General features: G+C 38.7%; 1 protein-coding gene and 1 pseudogene across 1 annotated transcript in view; one reads left to right on the plus strand and one right to left on the minus strand.

Annotated features, from left to right (window-relative positions):
* Positions 1-16883, minus strand: part of CADPS (calcium dependent secretion activator) — a 793408-nt gene that overhangs the window by 759714 nt on the left and 16811 nt on the right. Inside the window, exon 3 of the mRNA XM_057311862.1 lies at positions 16424-16521. The gene's annotated coding sequence lies outside the window, so the exon portion shown is untranslated. The remainder of the gene's footprint in view (positions 1-16423; positions 16522-16883) is intronic.
* LOC113256548 (nuclear transport factor 2-like) lies at positions 7278-7662 on the plus strand (annotated as a pseudogene).

Below are 16883 nucleotides of genomic sequence, written 5' to 3' on the forward strand. Positions count from 1 at the left end.
AAACAAAGATCTATCAAAGTGTCAACTTTATTCCTGACAAAAGCTTGGTTGAAGACTGTAGCAAGATCTTTAGGTACCACTGAAGGGAAGTTTAGGACTACAGAGCTGGCACACTGACCAAGAACTTTCAGCCTGCATTGTCTTGGGGTCAAGCTGGCAGAAAAGGAATCACATTCTGGTGTTGTAGGATAGCTCTCCCCAGTGTAGAAAATGAACAAGAGTTGCCTCTAAGAAACCCCAGCTGTGGACACTCTGGAGTTGCCCCTCTGTGGAATTATTAGATGAGAAAGTAGACTTTCTAAGCTCTAAAATGTGTTTTTCATTATCTATTCAAATGATGACTTGCCTGTAGTCAGAGTTCTTGGTAATAGAGTACAATATGTTCTGCTCTGAGCCAGTTTTCCTGTGCCAATCTGGTGGTTTCTAATAAAGATGCTGTTTTGTACGTGTTTTGTACGAGATAGTTAAATGCAACAGTAAAAACTTCAGTTATTAATGTGATAATGAGATGCTATTTCCTTAATTCAGTTTTATTGAGATAAGTAGAGATTCACATGTAATTGTAAGAAATAATACAGAGGGGCACCTGGGTGGCTCAGTCATTAAGCGTCTGCCTTCAGCTCAGGGCGTGATCCCAGAGTTCTGGAATCGAGCCCCGCATTGGGCTCCCTGCTCTGCTGAGAGCCTGCTTCTTCCTCTCCCACTCCCCCTGCTTGTGTTCCCTCTCTCACTGGCTGTCTCTCTCTGTCAAATAAATAAATAAAATCTTAAAAAAAAAAAGAAAAAGAAACAATACAGAGCAACCTTGTACACTTTGTCTAGTTACTCCTAATGGAGGAAGTTTACAAAACTATAAATAATATCACAGCCAGGATACTGACATTGATACAATCCACTGATCTTATTCAGATTTTTCCAGTTTTAATTGTGATCATTTGTATACTTAAATGTGTACATGTATGTACTAGGATTTTTTACAATTTATCACCTGCATAGATGCTCTTTGTCAAAGTAAACTCATCTGTGTTCGCCACTAGTCAAGATACAAAACAGTTCCAACATCACAAATAACCTTCATGTTTCCCTTTTATAATCACACCCACCTCTCTTTTCCCCCTACATGCTGCCTCTGCCCCTAAACTTTGTCAACCACTACGTGGTTCTCCATTTCTAAAATTTTGTTTTGAGAGATCTTTATATTCTAAATACTAGTCTTCTGTTGGATATGCGGTTTGCAAATATTTTCTTCCAGTGTGTAGCTTGTCTTTTCATCCTCTTCATATGGGCTTTTTCACAGAGCACAAGTTTTTAATTTTGATGAGGTCCAATATATTGATTTTTCCCTGTATTGATCATGCTTTTTGTTATTAAAGTCTGTAAAGTCTTTGCTTAGCCCTAGATCCTGAAGATTTTCTTGTATTTTTTCCTAAAAGTTTTATAGTTTTATGTTCTATATTTAGGTCCATGATCCATTTTGAGGTAATTTTTGTACCAGGCACATTAATCTGAGTTTCCTCTTATTTTTTTAAAATGTTTTAGCCTATGGATATCCTAATTGTTCTGGCGCCATTTGTTGAAAACGCTGTCTTTCTTCCATTGAATTGCTTTTTCATCTTTGTCAATAATTAATTGGGTGTTTGTGTATGAGTTTGTATTTGAACCCTCCTCTCTCTTTCATTGATCTATGCCTCTACCCCTCTGCCGACACAACACTGTTTTCATTACTGCAGCTATACGATAATTCTTCATATTAGGAAGAGTAATGTCTCCCTTCTCTCTCTCTCTCTTTTTTTTTTTTTTTGGTTAAGATTGTTTTATCTATCCTAGGGACCATGCTTTTCTATATAAATATTACAACAAACTTGTTGGTGTCTACAAAAAAAAAAACCTTGCTGGGATTTTGATAGGAATTGCATTAAGCCTGTAGATGAATATGGGGAAAATTGACCTATTTATTATGTTCAGTCTTCCAATCCCTGAATATGGTATGTCTCTCCATTTCATTAAGACTTCTTTGATTTCTTTCATTAGCTTTTCGTAATTTTCAGCATATTGATCCCATACATGGTTGTGTTAAGTGCATATCTAAGTACTTAATTTTATTTGGAGTGACTGCAATGGTATTGTATTTTAAATTTTAATTTCCCTGTGTTAATTGTTAGTATATAGAAATGTGGTTGATTTGCACATGATCTTATATCCTGAAAGCTTGCTAAACTCACTTATCAATTCTAGAAGTATTTTTGCAGCTTTTTGGGAGTTTTTAGTTAAACAATCCTGTCATCTGCAAATAGAGGCCATTTTATTTCTTCCTTTCCTGATCTTTATACACTTCATTTCTTTACCTTGCCTTACTTTGGTGGCTAAAACTTCTAATACTATGTTCAATAAGAGTGGTGAGGGTGGCCATCCTTGCCTTATTCCTGCTACTAGGGGGACAGCATTGAGTATTTCACCATTAAACTCGATGTTAGCTGTGAATTTTTTTAATAGATGCTCTTTATCAAGTTAATTCCCTTCTACTCCTAAATGCTGTTTATCATGAATGGGTGTTGGATTTTGTCAAATGCTTTTTGTGTCAATTGACACATGATTTCTTTAACTTGTTGATATGGTGATACCATATGTGTTGAATTGTTTTTGTTTTCATTTTTTCTTTCCCCTGCTACAGTCTCACAAGCTCCTATTGCTCTGTTTACGTTTTTCAGTCTATTTTCTCTCTTGTTTAGATTGGGTTAATTCTATTGTTTGTCCACAGATTCACCAGTCCTATCGTCTGTCATCTTCACTCTATTCTTGAGCCCATCCAGTGAATGAGCTATTAGTGCTGCATTTTTGAAGTCTATAATTTCCATTAAAAAAAAATAATTTTATTACATTGCTGAAGTTTTCTATTTTTCCATTTGTTTCAAGTACGTTTGTAATTGATTTGTTAAAGCATTTTTATGATGGCTGCTTTAAAATCCTTGTCAGATAATTCTAACACCTGGTTTATGTTGGTGTATGTTGGCATCTACTGACTGCCTTCTCTCATTCAAGTTGTGATTTTCTGGGTTTTTGTATGGATGGATGATTTCACATTGGATTGTGGACACTTTGTCGATTATGTCAGGAGACTCTAAGTCCTACTTAAATCTTTCATTTTAACAGGCAGTCACCTGTTCAGATTTAATTTACAGGTCTTTTTTTTTTTTTATTTAAAGATTTTATTTATTTATTCGACAGAGATAGAGACAGCCAGCGAGAGAAGGAACACAAGCAGGGGGAGTGGGAGAGGAAGAAGCAGGCTCATAGCAGAAGAGCCTGATGTGGGGCTCGATCCCAGATCGCCGGGATCACGCCCTGAGCCGAAGGCAGACGCTTAACCGCTGTGCCACCCAGGCGCCCCTTACAGGTCTTAATCTATTTTTGTGGGCTGCAGTTTCATGGAATCTTAATTTGCTAAGCCTTTGTGGTATTATTTTTGGTCCGACTGGTTTATTTGGTATTCCTCAAGCTCCCACTGGTTCCTGCTGATGCTGCCCACGAGCCCAGAAGGGATTTCCTCAGACCTCAGGTGGCTCCGGGAAGGCTGGAGAGTCTCAGACGTGGCAGAAAAGAGCTGCTTATTTTTGGTGGGGTTCCCAGGGGACCCCTCTTTGTCAGTGGACTTGGATTTGCCTGATGTTGCCAGCAGGACTCTTTTTCGATCTGCAGGAAGAATGAGCCCACTGGGCTGCCTTCTTTTGTTAGGTCACGGGTTGGGAAAAATGGGTCCTTGTCATCTTCCCCTGTTGGGTGACAGTCTGCCACTATTTTGTTCCTTAAGTCCTGAGGAAACCATCTCACTTTCCTCTTACAATGTTTTATCATTACCCCCTGCGTTATTTCCGGGGTTTATATTTGTGCCTAGTGGGGGAGGAGCAAGGAGGAACTCATCTACACCATCTTGTCCTGACCGGAAGTCAGTCTTTTTCGGTTTAAAAAAGAAACTAGGTCTAAACAAGTAATTAATTTTTCCCCCTTTGAGTCAGTTTCTACCTACCATAGAGAAGAGGCAACATTGGCCTTACTGGTTTCCAACCTGCTTTTCCCCTCAGCGGTCTTGTTTTTTCTCTCTCTATCCTCTACTCCCCTCATCCCCCCATCCACTGAGGGCTAATTTTGGAGTGAGTTTTAAGAAAAACCAGTGGCAGGGAATGCAGAAACACAAAACAAGACAGCCTCTATGTTAGGATAAACACAAAGGAAGCTGTAAAACAGAGGTGTAAGCCTCAGTGGTTTTCGTAATGCTATTAAATTAATTCTGTGGTTTAAAATAAGATTTGACGTTAATACAATTAATTTTAATGACTGATGGAGCTTATATGTGTCAACATTCTTAGAGGTTATTGGTATTTAATACAGATTAAAGTGAAATAAAATAGAGCCCTAAAGGCATAATTTCAGATAGCTAGTAAGTGAGGATGTTATTTCATAACAGAGAGTTCAGAAGTGTGGTTGAGGGTAATTCAGTACACTCATTTTGGAAGAAGTTGTATTACCTTAAACAACAGATTCTAATGGTGACTAACATAATATAATAAAAAATCATTAAAAAAAAAACAGATTCTAAAATTATCACCACTTTGTTGTTTTTAATCATTTCATTTATTTTGAATTTAAAAAATTAAAGAATCATTTTTTTTAGGTTTGATCAAAACCAAGACTGAGCAGTACTGTTTTAAAGAATAACATGACACGAAATTCATTTTCCTGTGGGGATGACTGGTAATTAGGCTGTGAGTTACAGGCTCTTGTCCACTGAGTATGAACTGTGGCACTGTTTTCCAGCTCTCTTTACAGATGTGGACTCAGAATGTGTCTTTGCTGACATTCACATTTAACACTCTGACACTATTCCCTCAAAATCCACCTTTGCTTCCCCCTTGACAGGGAAGTGTGACAGGTGTCGTGCACTTGTTCTACCATTGCCAAGCAGCTGTTTAATGCTTAAAACACTTATGAGATAGAAAAAGGTTATGAGATGGCCTTACATCCTTGATAATCTTATTTACTTCTTTATATCCCAATTGGACTATTCAGGAAGTTCAGTTTTATTAGGCTTGGGTCATATGTGAGATGGGGCAAGTGTCTGATCTATTGCATCCCTTTTATCACTTTATATTTTATCTCCTCCTTCCTCATGAGCATTTTTTTTAATGTAAAACATATTACAGCTATAACATGCAAAGCAATCAATACTGGCAAGAGAAGAATTTTTAAAAGATTTTTTAAAAATATATTTATTTGAGAAAGAGTGCAAGGAGAGAGAGAAAGAGTATGAGCAGGAGGAGGAGCAGAGGGAGAGGGAGAAGCAGACTCCCCGCTGAGCAGGGAGCTCGACATGGGCTCAGTCTCAGGACCCTGGGATCATGACCTGAGCCAAAGGCAGATGCTTAACTGACTGAGCCACCCAGGCACTCTTAAGAGAAGAATTTATTTAGCAAGATAAAAATGTTCAATGTACTTTAATCTAAAAAACTTAGCTCTTTTTTAACCTTCACTTTTTTCCTGCATTAGAAGCATTCACCCCATTTTAGCAAGGCAGTCACCTCCACAGTCTACGGTCTGGTTGGAAAAGCAAATGTCCTCCCTCACCATCTAGAAAATGTTAAACGCAGTTTCCCCTGCCATCATGAAAAGAGAAATGGCTTTTCTTGTGGCTTATTATTTGTGCTCTGGATGTGTGGTCCCCTGAAGTCTAGAAGGAAATAAAAGAAGAGACAAATCTTTTGTGTGGAGGATATAAAGAAAGCATAGAGGTGTAATCTGGAGGTGGAGAAATAAGTGACATGACTGATAAATACCAATGACCTCACCCTGGGACACTTGTCCAAGAAGGCACTGTCCCATAACCCATGACTTGCCCAGTGAGTGAAACAAGAGAAGGAATATTGCAAAGAACACTGTTAAAACGACCATGACCCACGAAGTTTTGGAGTCACTGTCAGTCACCCACACAGTCTTTGTGTGAATGAAAAATTTTCATTACTCATAATGCAGGCCATGCACCCTGTGCAGCTGGGACTCCAGTTTGTACCAGGAGGAAACCCTATTTAACTCATACTAGCACATCACAAACTAACTGCCCTGCAGTAGTAATATTCCACTATGACATGACATTTTATACTGTCCTCATCCAATGATATCCATGCATGTACCTCTCAACAATGTCATGGGACTTCTGAAAGACCAAATTTCTAAAACAGGATGGTGATGAGTATGGCCCTTATTATCTCAGAGATGGTTCAACCTGAAGATGTTTTTGAAAATCTAGGCTTTGAACAGACTGCAAGGAGGTCCCAGCTATCAGGATCTACCTTCACTCTCACTGGGGAGAGACAGAAATAATGGTAGTCTCCAAGATTACTTGTGTCTTGGCTGGGGTTGGAAGAAGAAAGAGGGATGGCAACAGCATAGGAGCCCAGAAAATGGACCTTCAGGTTCTTTCCTAATGCTGTCTCTGAGTGACCTGACTTTGCCCCACAGCTATTTCCTGCTCTCCAAGGTAACAGAGTTTCCATATCATTCAGTCATTGGATAAACCTGCATTTCAGAGAAGCCTGGACTCATTATCAACCCCAGAGTGAGTCTAATTTGATCTTTGCCATTTGTGGTAATTCTATTTACCTTGCCGGTGATTGGTTTGAGAGTGGGCATATGATACATTTCTAATCAGTGATATATGAGGGTTACACCACTAGGACTTCTGGAAATTCTTCCTGGCTGTCAAGAAGAGAGGCCTAAGGAAGAAATAAATTTTCTTTCCCCCTTTCCTACATCTTGATATATATTAAGGTTGACATGCCTGGAACTGCCAGAGTAATCTCATAACCATGAGGAGAAGCTAAGAGATTTGAGAGGAATTTGAACTGGAGCAAAAATGAGATTTAGCCACTCAGTTAACCCACCCTAAAAATGGCCCTACTTTTAGCTTTTGGATAAATAAGAAAATAAACCTCTCCTATTGTTTAAGCCAATTATAATTGAATTTTTTGTTACTTCCAGCCAAAAAGCATACCAAACGAATAAATAATCTGATGGAAAAAAGTATTTTGCATCATCTCATGAGCTTCTTGTGGATTCATGATCAGCTAAGAATCAAACTGTTTTCATTCTGGTAACGGATTATACTTACATCCCCTTCCAGGTGTTTCTGAGATTGCATAGACTATACTCTTTGCGAGAATCTTTCTATAGGCTGCCACCATCATGCCAGCCCCTTGGGTTTCAATGAGGGTGGGTAATGCTCCAGAATGGGAGACAAGCCAATTTGGGAGCAGACTGGATCTAGCTTCATTCAACATTAATACCAGTTATTTGATTAACGACAGAACCCAACGAGGTGCAATGTATATTGACGCACCCTGCCTAATGTGGGAAGGACAGCAGTTCCAGGGGAAAGCTGCCATTGTGGAGAAGTTGTCTAGCCCTCCATTCCAGAAAATGCCCCACAGCATCACAGTGCAGGACCATCAGCCCACATCAGACAACCGCATCATCAGCATGGTTGTGGGCCAGCTCAAGGCTGATGGAGACCCCATCATAGGGTTCCATTAGATGTTCCTGCTAAAGAACATCAACGATGCTTGGGTTTGCACCAATGACATGTTCAGGCTTGCCTTGCACAACTTCAGCTGAAGTCTTCCCAGCCAGGCACTCATGCTGTTTCCCTCTCCCTCATCTTCCTGATATTATTCACACTCCTCCACATGCTTCAAATGTCATACACAAATGAGCAGGGCTGTGGTGGGAGCAGGCACAGTGTGCTACTATTGCTGACATATTGTGCATGATGTTTGGATACTAGACTAGTTGCATCTGACAGGAGAAGTTTGTGTTGTACCAGCGTAAGCCTTGGAAGGACATAAGTAATACAAAAGGTTGTCATTTTTTTTTTTAATCTACTGGTAAGTAGCTCTAGTAACCCAAAGAAGTGAAGGAGAAAGCAGCTGCCTCACCACCCAGATACTGATTTGTTTGGATGTTTCAATGCCTCATGATACCACCACAAAAATTTTAAACAAAAAAAAAAAAAAAAAAAAAGAAGAAGCAGCTTTCTATATTCATCCAGCATCTCTTTCAACACAGTCAATATGGGGAATAAAACTGAGGAAAAGATACCCTTAATTAGAATCTGAATTCATAAAATATTATATAAGAAAATAAAAGATATGTGAATCATATACGAATTTTAAACCAAAGAGGGAAATACTCATTTCCAGAAACGCAAAGCAAACTCAGATCAGAAGGGTGGAAAGGAGCTTAGGTTAAAAGGTATTAGAGTATTATGGTAAGCAGGTATAGGTTCTAGGTCTAGGTTCAAGGTCTAGGTTCAGCTGGACTTGGGGTTTGGACACCAGTGCAGAGAAGGCAGTCTAGGACACAGGCCCCATTCATTCAGGGAACTAGAGCTGAGATACCCACAACAAGCCATGAGTCACAGGAAAGACACCCACCACCCCTGCCAGCTGGGGAAAGCAGCAAGGAAGCGTGTACCACATCCAGGGTTGAGATTAGAAAAAAGTAACTTCCTAAAATGCAAACCCACCATCATGTGAATGAGCAGGTCCAAATTCACACCAACAGTATGGGGCAGAAGCTCCTAACTGAGAAATCAACATAAAAATTGACCCCGAAATAGTGAAACCACAGACCCTCAGAAGAGGCAAAGCCAAATATCCCAACGGGGCTATTTCCATAGCTCAGGGAACCCAGGATGCCATGGAAATTAGTCTCCACTGAAGATGAGCTGCCAGTTGAAGATCTGGACATGGGAGAAAGTGAATTACTGGATGGAGTGTGATGGGGTGTGACCAAAAGAAGTATTTATACATTAAGAATGAGAAATAGAAAATCATTGAAAAGAGGCTTTACAATAATTATTTTTTTTAAGATTTTACTTATTTATTTGACAGAGAGAGATAGCGAGAGAGGGAACACAAGCAGGGGGAATGGGAGTGGGAGAAGCAGGCTTTCTGCTGAGCAGGGAGCCTGATGCGGGGCTCGATCCCAGGACCCTGGGATCATGACCTGAGCTGAAGGCAGATGCTTAATGACTAAGCCACTAGACACCCCTACAATAATTATTTTTAAATGTATAAATAGGTAAAGAGGAAATAGAAAAGAGAAATACACAGGAAAAAAATAATGTATATATTGGAACACAGATCTAAGGAAATGACCTAGAATGTGGAATAGAGAAATAATAAGAGAAGCTGAGACATGGAAGATAGGAAGACAGGGTCTAAAATATGTCTGATAGGAATTCTTGCATAAAATAAAATGAATACGGGTGACTTAATGTTATAAAAGAAAATGGCTGAGAATTTTCCAGAATTAAAAAAAAAAGTCAATGATCCTAAGATTTTAAGGAGCTAAAAACAAATTTATATCTAAAAGAATCATTGTAGTAAAACTGTAGAACATTAAAGAGGAGCAAAATTCTTAAATCATACTAGAGATCAAAATACATATTCCTATAAAGAAAGGACAATTAGATTGACAAAGACATAGTCAGCATAATAGCTGATATTTACTCAGTGACGGATGTGGGCTTCACATTGTTTTAAGTATCTCTTAGTTAAGGTTCACAGTAACCTGATGGGGGAGATAGCGTTGCTATCCCCATTTCATAGATAGATATAGAATAATGGACAAAAGACAATGGAATAATATATTTAAAATGGTGAGGCACAATTCTATCCATAGCTCTCTTCATCAAGAGTGAAGCTGGGGGGTTGTTTATTTCTTTCCTGATGAATGCATTTAATAATCCATAAACATTTAAAGAGTTGAATAATAATACAGAATATGTGTTAAATACAGTCACACCAGACATGTCACATTGTCATAAGTTCCTCAGAGTTACGTATATGGTCATTTTGTGTACGGTAAGCAGGGCAGAAACTGGTGGAGAAGATAGTTTTTAAGTGAATCTTTGTTTTTCATTGCCCAACCAGATTAACTTAAAGAAGCTGCAAAATAAAATATGCAGGTTAAACTGGGACAGTGATTCCTTTCCAAATATTCCTATAGCACAAAAGATGGTCTTTTATATCAGTAAAACAAGAGCCCTTTAAGTATTTCAAACAAACAAACGAAAAATCCAATACAGAGAATTGCTTACGTAGGGATGGGACAACTAAAGAACCAAAGAGCACTATGAAGAAACCCTGTGTTCAGCAAAAGCAAGGCAGCTACCACCAGCCCAGGGCTGGAGTGAGAAAAGCAGGAGATGGTTGTACCAGAGTTCAGCAGTCTGGGTTCCTAGTGGGCCTGTCCAGTCAGACCTGAGATCATGGAAGGAAGGGACAGCCTCTAGTAACTGGGGCAACCCACTATTACAGCATCTGAAGGAGTTGCCACCTGAAACAAGAGCCAGGAGCATGGGGGATAGCCTGGTTTTTATCCCTCCCTAGCTCTCCACACTTCCACCAGAGCCTTCCATTAGCTAAACCCATCTAGAAGCAGAAGGCAAGAGAGCACAGGAAATGTAGGGTCCTGCAATACACACGCCCAGGCAGAGAAGGGCAGAGAATGGATCTGAGAACAAATATGCAAGTGATCAACTCACCCCCAGCTGATGAATTCAGGAGAGTCAGTGCAAAGCCTTTTAGCATGAGGGCAGAGGTTTGAGTGTCAGAGGACTGCTCAGTGTCTGCTCTGTTCTCTAACTCTTCTATCTGCCTGAGCTCCTCCACTTCAGCTTGCTAGCCCAGGTGGGTGTGAAAGTAACACATGCCTTTTATGAGGGAATGACTAAACTGACTCCTCTTTCATGCAAAGGCATTGCTTCTTTCCAGCGAGAGTGCTGTTCTATGAGCTCTTCAAATGAGAACTTCACTTAAGACCATCCATCTATTGAGCTTTTTGCAATACATATGTTCTCTCAAAGCTGCTCTGCCGAGAAGCTAATAGTGGAATGTAAAAATAATACTGTTAGCTGTCTTTCAGCCTGGCTTTTCTTATTTGTATTCTAAGTAGATCAAGTAGGCAGACATAGAAAGCCCCTCTTATTTGCATTTATTTTGCCCACAGAAAATTTACAGTTCACATGACTGATCCACTTCAAAGAAATAATCAAAATACAAATTGCTTGAATTTTAAGGACAGGAGCTCAGAAAACCTAGGATAAGGAAGAAAAATTAGGGCACATTTTAAACATAAATGAAAGGTGTCTTAGCCATGGCTATCTTCAACTTCTACCACTAAAGCACAAGTAGAAAAGAACTTTGAGAACTACTTAGTTCATAGAAACTTCATCCTTTCTGAAATTTTATTTTTGACCAGTTGAATGAGAAAAGATGTCGATGCCAAATCTCTGTTTTCATCTGAGGTAGATAACCAGAAACTATAATACAATTCTGCCTGAATCACAATTAAGCAATATCTCATAGTCATCTTTACCTGCCATCAAAAGAAAAGCATTTGAAGAATGTGCTATTCATGAAATGAAAAGAGTGTTGGCTTTCATTTTAAATATGTAGTTGTTTATAATATTAAATTGTAGTCAAAATATTTTTTGTTCATCTATTAGCTTTGATAGAGGTTCATGGTTTAATGAAATATCACAGTATTAACTCTGTTGGGCAATTTTTGGTGATAGAAAATACACTACTTTTGGTGATGGTGTAGTCAATTGTTAACTAATGTGTCCAAAACTAAGGTAGATTTTATAAACTGTCCCAGTTCTCAAAAACTTTTGTGCTATCAATAGGCAATGATTTTGACTTTTGAATTGCCTGTTTGTATATTTCCTTCTTAACATTCAGTGCATATAGTTACTATCGTTTACCTAAGAAAGTATCAATTACCTAAGAAAGCTTTGTTGAGTGTGTGTGTGTGCGCGCGCGTGTGTGTGTGTGGCATATTTCATACAGAACATTAGCACCCTCTTCTGGATGACTTTTGAGGCTGTAATGAAAATATTCTGTCAATCTCTTCCCATTTCCTAACAATGAACAGCTTGAATATTCATTAAATTTGCTCCTGATTAAAGCACAACCTCTGAGTAATTTAATTATACCATATATTTCTGAAACACTGATAAGTGCTAGAATCAAAAAAAACACTTCATTGCTAAATGTTACCCACTGGGAATAAGTGTTTGTCTCATGAAAAGGAAAAAAAAATGCTGCTTCTACATTTCTCAGAGTGAGTGTCCCCAATGACTCTTAAATATACAGAGCTATGCAAGGAGGCAGGAGCACAAGGACAGACAAGGAGAGCAGACATATGCATTCTTCTGCCATCTGTCAGTGCTTGAAGAAAAAGTTTATGCTCTTGCATGCTTTAGTTATCAGCCACTGACATAATTCAATATTCTTTTATTCAACTGGATTTTTTTTAACCAGATACCTTTTTAAATCACACTGCCTGCAGTTCCCCAGATACTTCTGTGATAGGTCCCAATATGAGGTTGATGATGATGTGATGCACTTGCTCGATTCATTCATTCACTCACTCATTCATTCTACAAATATTTAGAGAGCATCTACTGTGTGCCAAGCACTCTTCTGGGTCCTGGAGATACAGAGAACAGACTCAAGCTCCTGACTTCATTGAAACTACATTTCTGAGTGAAGATAGATACAATGCAGAAGTACATACACAGTATGTCACATGATAATAAATTCTACGCAGGAAAATGAGACAGAGTAAACGAAATAAGAAGTGTCGGTATGAGGAGGGTGAGTATTTTTTATACTAAGCGGTCAGAAATGTGCTATTGATAAGGCAACATTTGAGCAGAGACATGAGGTAAGTGCAAGTTTATACCTTGTGGATATCAGAGAAAGAGCATTCCAGGTGGAAGGAGCAGCAAGTATAAGCCCTTTGAGGTCTGGCCCTGGATTCCCTTTAAATACTTGCAATGCTGTGGAGCAACTCAGCATGTAACAGAAGTTAAGAACCTGCCTGAGCTTTGGAATTCAAAAACTTGGATAAGATGCTATATATTAGTAATTGACAAATTACTAAAAATCTCTGAGCCATTTTTTTCTCTTCTATAAAATGGGGATTTCTACAATTTTCTTCTTCCCAGGACTATTGTAAAAATTGAGTAGTATATTGCAGGCAGAATTCAGCACCATGCTTAAGTTCGCATTATGCTTAAGTTCAATAAATGTTCCTATTAAAGGGAAAAATGCTTCTCAGGGACACTTGAATTTTCTGCAACATTTACATCTGAAATGGATCACAGGTGTTGAACTGGAATGCTCTTCTAAATACTAGTCAAAAATCATAAGGTTTCTTTTCCGTGAGCAGAAATGTTTCTTTTTCTGGGTTTTCCTGGGCAAGCTGCTTTACCATCATGAACCTTAGATTTTGCAAAATGAGGATACTAAATTAAATCAGTCATTGCAGTCTAAAGCCTCCAGGTAGTATGAGAGCTACTATTCCTGTTTTAAAACTCCTAATAAAATGTTAAATTACTTTTGATAAGGGTAATGAGAGACTAGACTATGAGGTTTCCTTTGGGCTGAATTATGAGGCGTGGAGTTCAGCGGCTGAGGTCTCTGGCTATGGAGTGTGACAATCCCGCCAAGGTGCTATCCCCAAAAGTTGTCCAATTTACATTTACCTGAAGAGTGTTGCTTTCCTTAAACACCTGTGTTCTTGAGATATTTTCAAAGGGCTCCATCATTCAAATCTAACTCCAACCTTGACTACCACTGAGCCTCATCCACAGGATTAATGCTCATTCCAACACTTCTTTCCAAATCCCACTCCTTTTTCTTTCTCTTGAGGGAAAGCCCCTTTCCAAACTCACTCAGTAAGTCAGCTAAATATGGTGAGATGAAGGATCAGAAGACTGGGGGGGGGCGGTAACTAAAGGATCTGGAAGTAGAGGAAGGAGTCCCCGTAGGACCATCTCCATGGGGGAAATATGGCCAAAAGAAGGATGGGGAATCAGGAATCCAGTCTATTCCTCATAACGCCTCTTTGTCCATGTTTGAAAAATTGTCAGAGGGTCATGTAACACAGGCTGCCTTACTCATTCTTATAATCTTGAAAAGGATTAAACAGAACTGGTCAGAGCACTGAAGGGACAGCTAGCTGCCCAGAGGCAAAGTAACGTACAGGAGGCATTGCTAGCTAATAAGTAGCAGTTCCAGCAAAGTCTATCATGAGAAATGCCACAGCTCATGTTAAAAATCTCCTTCCTTTTTCCTTGCAGAATTTATTGGACCCCCAGAACCTGTTAATGCTGATTCTGCAACTTACTGGATTTTAAAAACTTACTGGATTTTGACTCTGGGCAAGTTTTTCAACCTCTCTGAGTATCGGGCTCTGTCTGTAAAATGGAGGTGATGATAATTAGCCAGCAGAGTTGCCCAGCACATAGTATGGCTTCAGGACATGGTAGCAGTTATCAAGATCAAGGGGAAGTGGCCGGTTCTAAGGAGTTATGCATATTGTAAGGTGCTTTCTAGCTGGAAGATAGTATGCTAATTTCAGTAAGGTACAAGTAAGTATGAAACAGAAAATATACGGCATAGGCATGAAGATCTGAAGAGTGAAAACTCAGACACTTTGTTGACAAATTATGTTACATAATTTAGGCTTGGAAGAATCAATCACTCAGTTGGCAATCGTTTATTCCTCCTGAAGTTCTTACATGGTAGCAAATTGACTATGGTGGCGACTCTGAGGCAGCGACAACATTGGATGTGTGAAATGGATGCTCTCAACAAGGTGCATGGAGACCAAAATCCACTGTACTGATTAGTTATTGGGATCTTTGCCTAATTACACATGCTCAAGGGACATTTACTGATTTTGTTAGCTCTCATGGCTGCTATCATGAGACGATTGGGACAAATGCCATCTTGATAACAACTAGCTCTATATTTGCAGCGTGGCGATATTACAACATTGTCAAAGCATAATTATTAGCTCTGCGTTGATGACTCAGTTTTTCATTTTCAGTTTTGTTTTGTTCCTAACCCTTTAGTTGCTGTTAAATGAAGTAGAGACTGGAAATAGTTGCTTAAATTCTATGTAATCTGCCTCCCCCAAACAAAAATTAACAAATAAATAACTCTTGAAAAAAATTTCTATTTAAACCACTTTAGGATTATTTAACACATTTTTCATGTCAATAAGCATTTCAGGAAACACCAGGTGCAAAAGGCTAAAACAGTGTGAGAATGTGTTCAATCTCTCTTTGAATTAAAGATATGGGAAATCAGAAAACCAAGAAATCATACTTGCAGCTATCAGATTAAAAAAGATTTAAATACATGATAAAACCCTAATGGCTAAAGCTATGGAGAAGCAGGCACTTCTATACAAGATTGTGGTGGTATAACCTTTCTGGAGGGGAAATGTTATGATATCCATCAGTATTTAAATTACACTTCCCCTTGCCCTTTTCCCTGGGAATTCCAAACCTAGCATTTTTATTGTCAATATGCTTACATAATTTTTCAAGCTATATGGGCAAAGATGTTTATTGTGGCTTATAGCAACAGCAACAACAACCAATGGTAACAACAGAAATTACTACCTATAAGAATCATAAGTAGGACATAGATACATGTGATGAGATAAAATTTTATATTACTTGTTTTTTGGGGGGTCAACTGAATATTTTTTCACCTGGTGTATTGGATGCCTTGCTTCAGTGGGCAAGTGGCACAGCAGAATGCAAAATATACAAATACACAGAGGACATTGGGCTTTTGAGTTTCAAAAGCCTAGACCTTGATATTTAGAAGCTTATGCACTAAGAGAAACTTACCTATGTGCCCCCCTAGATAAAAATGTCCTGGGTTGGGAGAAGGGAAGGAGTCACAAGGGGAACATATATGTGCACTAGAAAAGAACCTTCCATTTAAGGCTGAATCCACGGATGGGAAGTAACAAAAGCTACAGATCATTTTGATTAATCTAAGAGAAAAGAAAACCTGCTTCTTAGGGAGATGCCTGCATATGATTAGAATCCCCATGACCACTCCCATGACCACCAATTTTAACAGCATCCTGACATAGTGCTGAAAGAAGAGAACAGGAATAGCTTCCAAATGCCAGTGTGGCTCAGTAATCCCATGTCTGAGAGTGATGGAGACACATCAGGGAGATTCAAAGGATCTAAGGGAAACAGAGTAGGAGTCAGGGATGATCATCAGAGATCTACATGGAGCAGTGCTTGAGGATCAGATGGGGCAGTACACATTTCATCATCGGTCAGCATGAAAAGACAACAGCAAACCAGATGCCACACCCATGCCCCAGAACCTCGGCTCTACATAAGTCGCATGGAACTCAGACAAACGCCACACAGGAAAACCCTGAATTGGCAGAGATTACATGTTGGCCACCCAAGGGAATTGAATCCTGAGATAAAATTAAGTTGAGTTAAAGAGAAATAAAGATAATTGAATGTCTTCCTTACCTGAGTTATTGGAACGAAATAGTCTCTCACTTCACATACTATGGAGTAATACGTATCGGAAATAATGAGGCAAGTAAATATGCTCCGATGTGAAAGATCTGCAAGATAAATTTTAAATTAAAAAAGGCAAGAGAAAAAACAATTTGAATAGTATGAATCCATTTGCATAAAAATGTATGTTCTAAATGTTTCAAGGATATGGAAGAAATGATTAACTGATTTCCTCTAGAGACTGAGACTTTTCATTTTATAACATTTTATAAAGATTTCTTTTAAACCAAGAGCATATATTACTGTTATAAAACATATTTATAATGCATAATAAAATACCCTTTTCATCGTTACGCCATGTTTTGTGATCCATTACACTGAATTAGAATTCCATTTATGTAGCATTTATTTCAATAACTTCAGAATAAAGGATGAAAACACGGGTCTTAAACATCTTTTGAGTGTAGCA

Source organism: Ursus arctos, unplaced genomic scaffold, assembly GCF_023065955.2.
Source record: "Ursus arctos isolate Adak ecotype North America unplaced genomic scaffold, UrsArc2.0 scaffold_14, whole genome shotgun sequence".
Classification (NCBI taxonomy): domain Eukaryota; kingdom Metazoa; phylum Chordata; class Mammalia; order Carnivora; family Ursidae; genus Ursus; species Ursus arctos.